This window comes from Scyliorhinus torazame, chromosome 10 (genome assembly GCF_047496885.1).
Source record: "Scyliorhinus torazame isolate Kashiwa2021f chromosome 10, sScyTor2.1, whole genome shotgun sequence".
Lineage (NCBI taxonomy): Eukaryota > Metazoa > Chordata > Chondrichthyes > Carcharhiniformes > Scyliorhinidae > Scyliorhinus > Scyliorhinus torazame.
The window spans coordinates 72,861,442-72,873,723 of NC_092716.1; the positions used below are offsets into that span (position 1 = coordinate 72,861,442).

General features: G+C 49.4%; 1 protein-coding gene across 2 annotated transcripts in view; it reads left to right on the forward strand.

The window, feature by feature from the left end:
- rbl2 (retinoblastoma-like 2 (p130)) overlaps nt 1-12,282 on the forward strand; it is a 239,909-nt gene that overhangs the window by 81,459 nt on the left and 146,168 nt on the right. The gene's annotated exons all lie outside the window — the stretch shown is intronic.

Sequence of the window (12,282 nt, forward strand, 5' to 3'; positions counted from 1 at the left end):
CCACCTTGGGTCCCTGATTCTGCAGAGTGACACCGGCCGTATGGGACTATAATCACCCATTGACTGTGCCACCACCTTCTGGGTTTGTGTTACATCAGCCAGTGACTGCGCCATCTCCCTCTGGGACTGGACCACCTCCCTCTGTGTCTGCACCACGCCGGCCAGTGCCTGGGCAATGCTGCAGACGTTCCCAGCCATGGCCCGCTGTGAGTGGGCCAGGCTCAGGAGCTCTGCTGCGATTTCCAGGTGGACCTGGCAGATAGTTGCCTGTCCAAGTGGCTCTGGCACATGGCTGCCTGTGAGACGGCAACTCTGCCCTGGGCCTCGGCCAGCGCTTGCACAGAATTCCGCATGCCTTGGACATGCTGATCCATAGCCAAAACCATCGCCCCCAATGCCTCCACTGTGGACGCCACCCGTGCGGTGTTGGCCTGGGTGGCACGCATTGTTGGCACCACCTCCTGCAGCTGCATGCAGTTGGACAGCAGGTGCTGGATGCCCGCCGACAATCCCTCATGTAGTCCCTGGCTCTGCGAGTGCATCTCCATGATTGATGGAAATGTCCGTTCCAGAAGCCCGAAACCCATCTGGACAGGAGCTAGTTCCTGGGGTCGGCCAGCCCTCCAAGGCAGCGGGAGGTGTAGACCGAGTCGATGGATGAGAGGCGGGTTCATGTGATGAACTGGGCGGTGTTCACGACTCTCTGTAGTTTCTTCCGGTCTTGGGTCAAGCAGTTGCCATACCAGGGTGTGATGCAGCCAGATGGGATGCTTTCTATGATGCACCTGTAAAAGTTGGTAAGTGTTAATGTGGACATGTCGAATTTCCTTAGTTTCCTGAGGAAGTATAGGCGCTGTTGTGCTTTCTTGGTGGTAGCGTCGACGTGGGGGGACCAGGACCGATTTTTGGTGATGTGCATACCTAGGAATATGAAGCTGTCAACCATCTCCACCTCGGTCCCGTTGATGCAGACAGGGGTGTGTACAGTACTTTGCTTCCTGAAGTCAATGACCAGCTCGTTAGTTTTGCTGACATTGAGGGAGAGATTTTTGTCAATACACCACTCCACTAGGTTCTTTATCTCCTTCCTGTATTCTGACTCATCGTTGTTCCAGATGCAACCCACTATGGTCGTGTCGTCACCAAACATGTAGATGGAGTTGGAGCCAAATTTTGCCACGCAGACGTGTGTATAGGGAGTATAATAGGGGGCTAAGTACACAGCCTTGTGGAGTCCCAGTATTGAGGACTATCGTGGAGAAGGTGTTGTTGTTTATTCTTATTGATTGTGGTCTATGGGTCAGGAAGTCGAGGATCCAGTTGCAGAGTGAGGAGCCAAGTTCAAGATTTTGGAGCTTTGAAATGAGCTTGACTGGGATTATGGTGTTGAAGGCGGTGAAGGTGGTGTGGGTGTGCGGATGGTGTTAGTGGGGGTTGACACACATGTCACAGGTTACCACAACTAAGCGGGGTCTCTCACGTCCTCGCCCATGGCCGAACTCTACTCAGCGACCTCCCTTTCCTCCGGGCGGCCGACCACGTCCAGGGCCCTCTGTTCTGCCACAGTGAGGGGCCATAGGTCCGGCAATCCACCTCCTGTCTTCTCTCGCTCCCGTAGGCTGTGCGCACCTTCTCCTGGGGAAGGGGAAACAGAAAACGACAGTGTTAGACAGCCCAGGGGTAGGTAGCTGGTTGCCTCAATGGCCAGGACACCCGATATGGGTGCCGGCATATGGTGCAGAGCAGGGGTTTGCCCACCCTCGGGGTTCGGTGGTGGGTTGGTGCCAGGGGCACAGTGTTGCTTACTCACTCTGGCCGCCCTGCAGTTTATTGCAGCAGTTCTGGCCGGTCCGGACGATGTTGCCCATGGCGCTGACTGCCTCTGCCACCCCAGGCATGGCGAATGGCGGCAGCCTGCAGCCTCCTTCCTCGCCCGGGGTACAGGGGCATCCTCCTCTCATCCAGTGCATCCAGGAGGGTCTCCAGTGTGGTGTTGGGTGCTCTGGTGCACAGATGAGCCAACACAGTTGTATGTGGTACAATTCTATTTTATTTTAACTCTTATAATACAGTTCGTTCTGGATACTCTGCACGTGCTGTCTCCCTGAGTGTGTTTGGTAACAGATCTGTCCTGGTCCTCCTCTGCAGCTAATACTGACCACCGGGGGTCGTGTCTGTGCTTTTATATCTTTCTGTCATTGGTTGTGGTGTTATGTGTTCTGATTTGTCTGTTGGTGTGTCTATCATGATGTGTGTGTTTGAATATCATGACATCCCCCCCTTTTTACAAAGATATGTGCCTACGTGGTTATAAATATAATTGTGTCGTGAGTGCATCTAAGAGTGTGTGTTGTGTACAGCGTGTGTATATGACGTAACTATTTACATGGGGCGATGTCGGGTGCGTCACACTAACAAGGTTGTACCATAACAAAACTTGGATGCGAGAGAAGAAAAAAACTTGAACATTGGTCTGGTCAGACGATATCTGGAACAATAAACAACAACAGGTTATAATACAGAAGTGTTTGACTTTTTGAACGTATGAACAGCGTTATAAGTCCAGTCTAATGGGTGACCGCCTCAAGAATGGGCTGGTCCTCAAGCCGGTTCAGCTGTGGAGATTTGGGGTCACGCTGGTTCACCTTGGACTGTTGGAGGTGATGCTGTTGCCGAAGTCTCTACTTTACCATTTGTTGTACTTCGTGCAGTGCTTGGTTTTTTCATTCGTGCAAATATAACATTCAACATCTTTGTTAGTGGTGCCTTGGCTGTGGTTTGGTTCTGGTGGCGATGGAAGGGGCATGATCCGTGGCATCTCCACGAAGTCACCCTTGGGAACCAGTGGAGGATCCGGCGTGTGCGTACGGTTCAGTTGCGAGCGTGGAAGGTGGCGCAAAGCTCGCTGATTGCGCCTACGCACCAATCCATCCGCCCTGCATGCCAGGAACAAGGTGGAGTCTTTTTCTTTTTATGTTTGTGGTGGACGGCATCTTGTAGCCGATGGGTCGTTGCCATCGAAGTAGCACCATCACTAATATCATGCAAGGCGATGACTGTGCCAGATGTGGAAGTTGGCCGAGACCGTGCACGCTGGTTCCGGCCACCTGCTGTGCCGGAAGGGCGACTCCGCAGAGAAACGTCTAAGCATGTCGCCTTGGAGAGAGAATTGTTGCTCGCATCAACGTCTGGCGATGGCGCGAATTGGTGTGTCCATCTTGGACCGCCGGTGCTGGTTGCCACTGCCGACCCAGTGGGACTGCCACGCGATCCATTCCCTGTCGCCGTGGCATCCGGCGTCACCCTGAGCGTGCCATCACCGAGGCCGCGACACCGCCCGTCCGGAGCAAGGTCTGGCGTGCGCAAATCAGAGTCGGCGCTTGGCTGCTCCCCATCTGGAGTCCGGTCTGCCTTCCGTCGATGCCCCCCGTCCGGAGTCCCAACAGGTTCACTGGAGGCAGCCGAGATTCCCTGAAGCTGCACTTCTGGAGTCGGAACATGCAGGAATGCACCAACCAGTGGAGAGGGTCGAGCCATCGAGGGAGGAAGCGGTGCGCCGCCACCGCAGTCGTCAGTGGTCCCACCGTGATCGTCGAGTGCCTCGGTACGCACTAGGCGAGGTCTGTCACCTTGCACCTTTTGCATGGGAAGTGGGATGCTGTCGTCACTCGTCTCGCATCCCGTGGATAGATCCTCATTAGCAGCTTGCTGTTCACTAGGGTTAGGTAAATTGTCAGAGTTTTCATCTGGTGGTGCACACCATGTCGGTGGACTGTCATTGTCTTGCCGTTGTCCTTCATTTGGGCTTTTCTTCTTTGGAATTTTAAATCTTCCCCCAGACATTGCAGAACCTTGTTTATTACCCCCAAATTCTCCCATATGTATGGTCTCGAATATAGGATCCAATGTTTCTATCGACATTGTACTATTTTCCAAAGAACATTCCGTTTCACTTTTCTTCTCAGGTACCTCATATGTATCTTTGTCTAATGTACATGCCTTCATGGTCTCTGGGTCTGATTTTGCTGGGACTGGCATGGTCACAGTCTCTCTTTTACTGTTCTCAATTGCCCACATTATACTCCCCATACATAACTGCTTAATCACTGGGGTTAGTGTGGTACAATGGATAATCGGGTCGACCTTATCTGCATCTTCACCATTAGTGGAAAGCACACTTGGTTCACTTGAAACTGCTGTGGGTTTTAAATTCGTTATCTGGCTACTCGATGTCGGTGTCCTCAGGATTCTTGCTCCAATGTTCTGCTCAATAATCAGTGGAGTGTGTATAGGTTCAATGCAATTAATGTTCCCCTCAAGGTTTGAAGAGTCATTACTGACTAACTGCTGGTCTCCGAAGTTGGGATTTTGCGGCGTTGTGTTGAAGGGAGACATTTGTCCCCGCTGTAGATATGATTCAGGTTGTGTTATTTCCATTACCTGCGGATCAATGTCTTGTCCATTTTTTCGATCCGTACTAAAACACTGGCAATTCTCAGTCTGCTCCTTGCAAGTTAAACATTCAATTAATTTCGTTAGCAAATCCTCAGCATCCTTCTGTGGCCGTGCAGCATTATTAATCTCTGTTCGGCTATAATGATCCTGAAGGTCAGCGAATAAACCTTTTTACTTCGGGCTTGGACGAGGCGATTCCTTTGGCTTGTCTTCAGTTGGGCTTGAACAGTCTTCAGCGCTGTGCCCTTCATTGTAGCATGAGAGACCGTCATGGTCATGCTGCTGTGTAGTGGAGCATGGTAGGCCGTTATAGCCTTCTTGCTGTTCACGTGAGCATGGCAGACTTGCATCGTCTGCCGCTGGTTGGTCAGGAGAGGTTGCTAGACCCTCGTGGTCTTGTTCCTGCAAGGACTGCACATTGGAGTCTTGCGTTGCTTCTATCGTGGAGGCTGTCCACGAGCTCTCTGTGGAGGCTTGTGACACTGGAGTCACTTCTTGTTCGTGCAAGGACTGCGCTCTGGAGTCTTGCGTTGCTTCTATCGTGGAGGCTGTCCACGAGCTCTCTGTGGAGGCTTGTGACACTGGAGTCACTTCTTGTTCGTGCAAGGACTGCGCTCTGGAGTCTTGCGTTGCTTCTATCGTGGAGGCTGTCCACGAGCTCTCTGTGGAGGCTTGTGACACTGGAGTCACTTCTTGTTCGTGCAAGGACTGCGCTCTGGAGTCTTGCGTTGCTTCTATCGTGGAGGCTGTCCACGAGCTCTCTATGGAGGTTTGTGACACTGGAGTCACTTCTTGTCCGTGCAAGGACTGCGCTCTGGAGTCTTGCATTTCTGCAATTGTGGAGTCTGTCCACGAGCTTGCTGTGGAAGCTTGTGACACTGGAGTCACTTCTGGTTCATGCGAGGACTGCACTCTGGAGTCTTGCATGTCTTCTTTCATAGAGTCGGGAACGTTGAGCGGGACGTGGACCACGCTCTGTGTGGCAGCAGGGCGCTCGCCGTGTGCTTGCACCGCTCCCTGTCTGTTAATGTCAGGCTGCAGCATCATCCGGTACTGATAAGTTGGAACGTCATATCTGCTGGATTGAAGATCCTCAAATCCGAAAAATGAATCCGCATCTGCGTCGGATTCAATGTGGGGGCCGCCAATGTGCAACACGAAAGGTTCGTCCGAGTCATAGTCGTATCGGACCACGGAGCTATCATTGGGCTCGCGAGGTCCGGAAACACTGTAAAGATCGTCATCGAAGTATTCAAGGTCGGAATCATCGGCTTGTGCGTAGGTAACTGCTTGTCGGAGGGTTCTTCGGAGGTCAAATTCATCTCCTGGGTCAATTTGCGGCAATGTGCTGTCATTCCAGGTGAGGGAAGGTTGTTTTACAGCTTTAACAGATTTTTGTTTTTTTGATTTGGGACGTTTCCCTTTTAAATTGGATTTGGGACATTTCCCCTTTAAATTGGTGCAGTCTGGGGCCTCTGACATCCTGACGCTCGGTATGTAGCACGTAGGAAGCGACTGCGCATGCTCAGATCGCTGTTCCTTTACCGATGGCCGTTTTCTTGACTGCGCATGCGCAGCATCTCGCGCATGCGCAAACGAAACTTCCAGTTCTGCGCACTGCTCGCGCAACTGTGCTAGCGTGATACCTTTAGCAAGATGGCCGCCAACCTCGACCCAGCCCTCTCTCAGGCCCGGGATTTCGGCCTCTGGGAATTCGGGCTCCGGGATCCCAGCCACGAGGTGAGTACTGCAGCTTTTCTTATCTTTACTTGCCGATTGGATTGCGTTTTCTTCACAGTACTTGGAGAATTTGTCCAGGACTGCCTGGTAATCGTACCTTTGCTGCCTCCTGAAGAACCTGAACCTTGTGAATATTTCTCTTGCCCTTGCACCGGCGATGGTGAGGAGAAATTCAATTTTTTCGCTATCATCCAGGTCTTGGAGTTCAGCTGCCACCAGGAACAATTCGAACCATTGCCGGAATCGCCGCCAGTTTTCGCGGAGATCGCCGTAGCACTGGAGCGGCTGCGGAACCGGGAGCTCTATCATTTTGCCTGGGCACTGCTGGTTGTCTCTGTACACTGAGGTATGCCGGCAGGTATCGATCCACTCCTGTACCATGTGGTGTTGGGTGCTCTGGTGCACAGATGAGCCAACACAGTTGTATGTGGTACAACTCTATTTTATTTTAACTCTTATAATACAGTTCGTTCTGGATATTCTGCACGTGCTGTCTCCCTGAGTGTGTTTGGTAACAGATCTGTCCTGGTCCTCCTCTGCAGCTAATACTGACCACCGGGGGTCGTGTCTGTGCTTTTATATCTTTCTGTCATTGGTTGTGGTGTTATGTGTTCTGATTTGTCTGTTGGTGTGTCTATCATGATGTGTGTGTTTGAATATCATGACATCCAGCTCGGCATCCGTGAATCTTTGGGCTGCTCTCCTCACTGCCATCTTGTTGGCTGAGATGGTGTTTGTGGGGAGTGAAGTTTGCATATGTGAGCTTGTCAGCCTCCTGAGTGTCAATTGTGAAACCGGTGAATCCGGCACCGTTTCTCATTAGGATCGATTGTGTTCCACATGGCACTGTTGCTAGCCCTTAACAGTAGTGGAATCGGTCCAGGTGTGGCGCCAGTTTTGCTGTTGTGGAACTCCACGAATTCTGAGTCGGCGTCAACACTTAGTCTCAGAAACGGAGAATCCTGCCCTCTGTCTTGAAGCACAAGTATTTATGTTTGCTCACTTACATAGTCTGTGATAAACTCACAAATCGATCTCCGCAAAAGTGACTTCTGAGAACAATACATAATTCTTTGTTCATTTTTCAGGTTATATGCATTTAAGTCCTAAAATGACTTTCTTACAAGGTTGCAAAATTCAATGACCCCTAAAAATGAGGGTGGGCTTGCGCTCTAGGATCATTGCTTCTGACACAGGCAGTACACAAACTTTCTGATGCCTGCTCAAATAAATGTGCTGTTGAGTGGTTCCACATCTGAACAGCAGGCACTGAATCATGAGAGGTTAACACAGATTAAACTTCACTTCTTAAAGCAAATCTGCTCCTCTTAAAGGCGAGGTGCACTTTGGCTGGCGCAGGTGCTGAAAGTTATTGTAAAAGTGAGTTTGGTCTGGGAAATGCACAAGATGTAAAGGGTGGGCTCCAAGATTTTCTGCGCTGTACTGGGGATTCGCGAGGTGGAGAGCAGGAGAGATGTCACCTATCCACATGGCCAGGAGGTCCTTCAGACAAATTTCCAATAAGTAATTGGGTCAGATAGCCATGACGGTCAAGAATCAAATCCTGAGGACCTGGATGGAGCGCTGCAAGATGTTCAGTAACCTCACAAGCGTGGTCAAGGTAAATAGACTGCACTCCGATCATATACCAACCAACCATTTCTATCAATCACTGCTCTGACTTCACATTCAAAACCTCATCGCACCCTCACACACTTCAAACTGTTGCAAGCCTCACGCCGATATCTCACAGTTTGCATACAACTGTGACAGCTGCACCACCCAAACACATTGCACCACAATCATTGACGCACTCTCCTGTCTCTTGCAGGACAAGGTTGTCACACTATTATTATCCCAGACCAGACCCCAACAATAACTAGGATACTGGAAGAAACCCCAGTATTTCATTTTAATTTTGTAAGACTCTGAGGAAAGAGTACTTTGCCCCAGGGGTTACTGCACAAAGAAATAGGGATATAGTCTATTAAAACAAACTTTATTACTAACACAGTATTAAAATCTTTAACATCACACCAGAAAATAACTTACAATTATCTTTTCAACCCTACTACTCAATAGAGTAAATAGAATACCCATAATTGCTATCTTTATTCCCACTTAAACAACAAGAAAATAAACCACCTCAATGCTCAATTTGCCTTAAACACAGAGGAATACTTGCTTTACAGAGTTATTCTTTGAGAAAGGGACCTCTTGACACTGCTTTACAGAAAAGATGTAACTCCGGTCAAACCCATTCAGAAACTCTGGTTGTATGTCTTCAAAAGCAGTTTCAACTGAATTGTTTCAGCTCCCCCTTGTCCTCAGACAAGTCTACATTGCTATCAAGACTGTTAATTTCTTTTAACTAAACTGCAGAGAGCAAAACCTGACTTGTAGTTCTAGCTTCATCCAGAACAGAACTGAACTGAAAATGCTTTCCCAAAGAGCCTGATGCCTTAGCTCCACCAAGCAATGACATAATTTCACCAAGCTGAAAAGCTAATTTAACTCCCTCTTGATCAAAACAAAATTGCATTAGCCCAAGCTTTTTACAGTGATTAATTGCACCTCTGGTTCCCAAAAGCTTTGTTGTCTTTTAACCTAAGAATATTCTAAAACATGATTTCAGCAGTCAAACACACTCTAACCCAGACTTTTAACTCTTACTTTACCAAATGCTTACAATACACTATAGCTGAAATTCCACGATCCATCACAGCACAACCTGAGGCAGCAGCACCCAACCAGTGGGGAATGACATGGCTATATGTTCTCACCAGCCAGGGAGGAGATGATGGTCACCATTATTGGAGCAACTATGACTGAGCCCATGGTTGTGGTGGGGTTTAAATCATTGAAGGGGCAGTGTCTTCTTCTTACAACTCACTTCCTCCTTATGTCACAATTTCATCTGTTGTATCCATCACCACAATCCTACCCCTGTGCCTTTCTCCTTTCAGATGTCCAAGAACTGCAACCTGGTCAGGCAGTAATGGACAAGAAATAGGTGGAAGATCAGGAAGACTATGATGAGGAAACACTGTCTCTCACTCTCACACTTTGATATTGGCATCACAAGTACTTTAGAGGCTGGCGGATACAGCATGTGGTGGGACACTGGGCATGAGTGGCCTATTGCCAGGGCAGGTGGATAGGAGTAACTTCGGTAACAATTTGCTTGAGATGGTTGCCCACGTGATCTGCTGTAGAGGCACAGATGAGAATTTTGATGGGGAAACCTACAGAAGAAGGCTGATGTACATTGAAGTGATTGGAGCATTGGCAGACCTACTAAAATGTCTGCGGTCGCTGCCAAGAACATGAGGAATCCAGCACCACCTTGGTACAGGGCTTTGCCCAGAGCTTTTAGCTCAACCTCTTCAGTGTGAATGTAGTGGCCAACTCCATGAGAACCTTATGGACGATCAGGTGGCCAATGTCTCCGTTTTCATTGCAGCACAAGCAGCTGCCACATGTTGTCTAGGGGTTGCAGTAGAAGTTCCCACTGAAATAGTGTCAAATTTATTGCAGTCGAACAAGCTCCGGCTGCTCTCAAGCAAGCTCAGCTTGTTGAAATGACAGAACAGACCGTTGCCATCATACTGTGGAGTCCATAGCTCAAATCAGCTTGCAGCTTGTCACAGCAGTCCAATGACCTGTTGCTGGATTGCTGAGGTACTGCCCTGGGGATGAGGCAGTAGCACCGTGAACCAAAATCTGCCATCTTCTCTTGTGTTCCTCCCTTCATCACTGCCAATCTACCAATGCCTTTGCTGTTTCCTCTCAGCCAGCCAGTCCACACTGCTGTTGCCTGCACCAGTGTGGTGCAGTCTGAAACCGGGTTATTAAGGCCCAAGGTTGCTGATAGCCATCAGCAATCTCTCCAAATGTCGGCAGTCTTCCAGCAGCCATACTTAGCCACTGGCAGCATAGGAGGAAGTAGCACCAACATGGATAAATGGGAACCTGTGGATGTGTTGTACTTAGATTTCCGGAAGGCATTTGACAAGATGTTCACTCAAAGATTTATATGCAAAATAAGAGCTCATGGTATACGGGGTAACAAATAGAGAATTGGTTACCTAACAGGAAACAGAGAGCAGTCATAAGTGGGTAATTTTCAGGTTGGCAATCTGTAATGAGTGGAGTGCCACAAGGATCAGTGCTGGGACCTCAACTATTTACTATTTACAATTTATATCAATGATTTGGATGAAGGGACTGAATGTATGGTTACTAAATTTGCTGAGGACACAAAGAAAGGTAGGAAAGTAAATTGTGAAGAGGGCATATGGGAGTCTACAAAGGGCATAGATAGGTTAACTGAGTGGGCAAAAATTTGTCAGATGGAGTATAATGTTGGAAAATGTTAATTTGTCCACTTAGGCAGGAAGAATAGAAAAGCAGTGATTATTGAAATGGAAAGAGATTGCAGAACTCTGTGGTACAAAGGAATATGGGTGTCCTGGTACATGAATCAAGAAAGGTTAGTAATGCGCAGTACAACAAATGATTAGGAGGGAAATGGAATGTTGTTTATTACAAGGAGAATGGAATTTAAAAGCAAGGATTTTTTGCTACAGTTTTACGTGGCATTGCTCAGACAATTTCTACTGCAGAGTTTTGGTCTCTTCATTTAAGAAAGGATATGAATGCATTAGAAGCAGTTCAAAGAAGGTTCACTTGACTGAAAGTGATTCCTCAGTTGGGGGTTGGGGGTTAAGTGATTCCTGAGTTGGGGTGGGGGGTTATCTTATGAGGAAAGGTTAGACAGGCTGGGCCTGTATCCATTGGGGTTCAGAAAATTGAGAGGTGATCTCATTGAAACATATAGGGCTGGATTCTCTGATTTGAAGACTTAAGTGCTGACGCCGGCATGGGAACACTGGCGTTTTACGCAAGAAAAAAAGGCTCAAAAGCGGCACCGATCCTCCGTCCAGTGGGAGGCTAGCAGCCTAACATAACTGCGGATACAGCTGGAGAATTGCCGGGTCCGTGGCCGTGCATGCGCATGGCGGCTGCGGCAGCGCCGTGCAACACGGCCTGCCAGAAAACTGCCCCCCTCTAACCAGCTTTGCCCCCCCCCCCCCGCCAACGGAACAGCTCCGTCTCCCCCCCGACCGTGGCCACGCAGGGTCCACGAAACAAAATAGCATTAGTGACCCACACCGTCAGGAACTCGGCCCATCGGAGGCGGAGCATCGGGGGAGCGCCTTGGGTGACATCCTGAGGCTGTCCATACGGCATGCGGCTTCCTCGGGGAGTACACCACTTATGAGGGCGAGGAGCATCACAAAAGCAGCGCCGTCCCTGATTTCAGCGCAAACAGGGATTCTCAGGCCGATCGTGAACGCGATTTTGGTGTCGGCGACCGGAGAATCCCGCCCATAAGATCTTGAAGGGACTTGACAGGATGGATGCGTAAAGGATATTGCCCCTGTGGGAGAGACGCAAAGTAGGGGACACTATTTAAAAATAAGGATCTCCCACTTAAGACAGAGATGAGGAGAAATTTACATCGCTGCGTGTCTTGAGTCTTTGAACCTCTCTATGCAACACCTGGTGATGCGATGTAAGGGGAAGACGTGCACAGGGTGGCTCCCATGGGAAAACTGGGACTGGATTCTCCGCTGTCTGGATTCTCCGTTATGCCGGCAGTGTACCCTTACCAGGGGATTTCCCGACGGCGTGGGGCTGCCCACAACTGGTGCGGCGGGATGGAGAATCCTACCCAAGATCCTTTTGCCCTTTTTCAAGCCGCCATGGGTCGTTTACTCCTTGGAAATTCATGAAAGTAATGGGGTGGAGTTCTCTCTCAGCTTAATGGGGTAGAGTTCTCTCTCAGCTTAGATACCCAGATGAAATAAAGCCAAGAAGGTTTTGGGCAGGAACCTGTCAAAGGAGTTGGAAGCCAGGGTGGCACGATGGCGCAGTGCGTTATCACTGCTGCCTCACGGCACCGAGGACCCCCATTCGATCCTGGACCCAAGTCACTGTCCATGTGGAAATTGCACATTTCTCCCCGTGTCTGCGTGGGTCTCACCCCCACAACCCAAAGATGTGCTGGGTAGGTTGATTGGC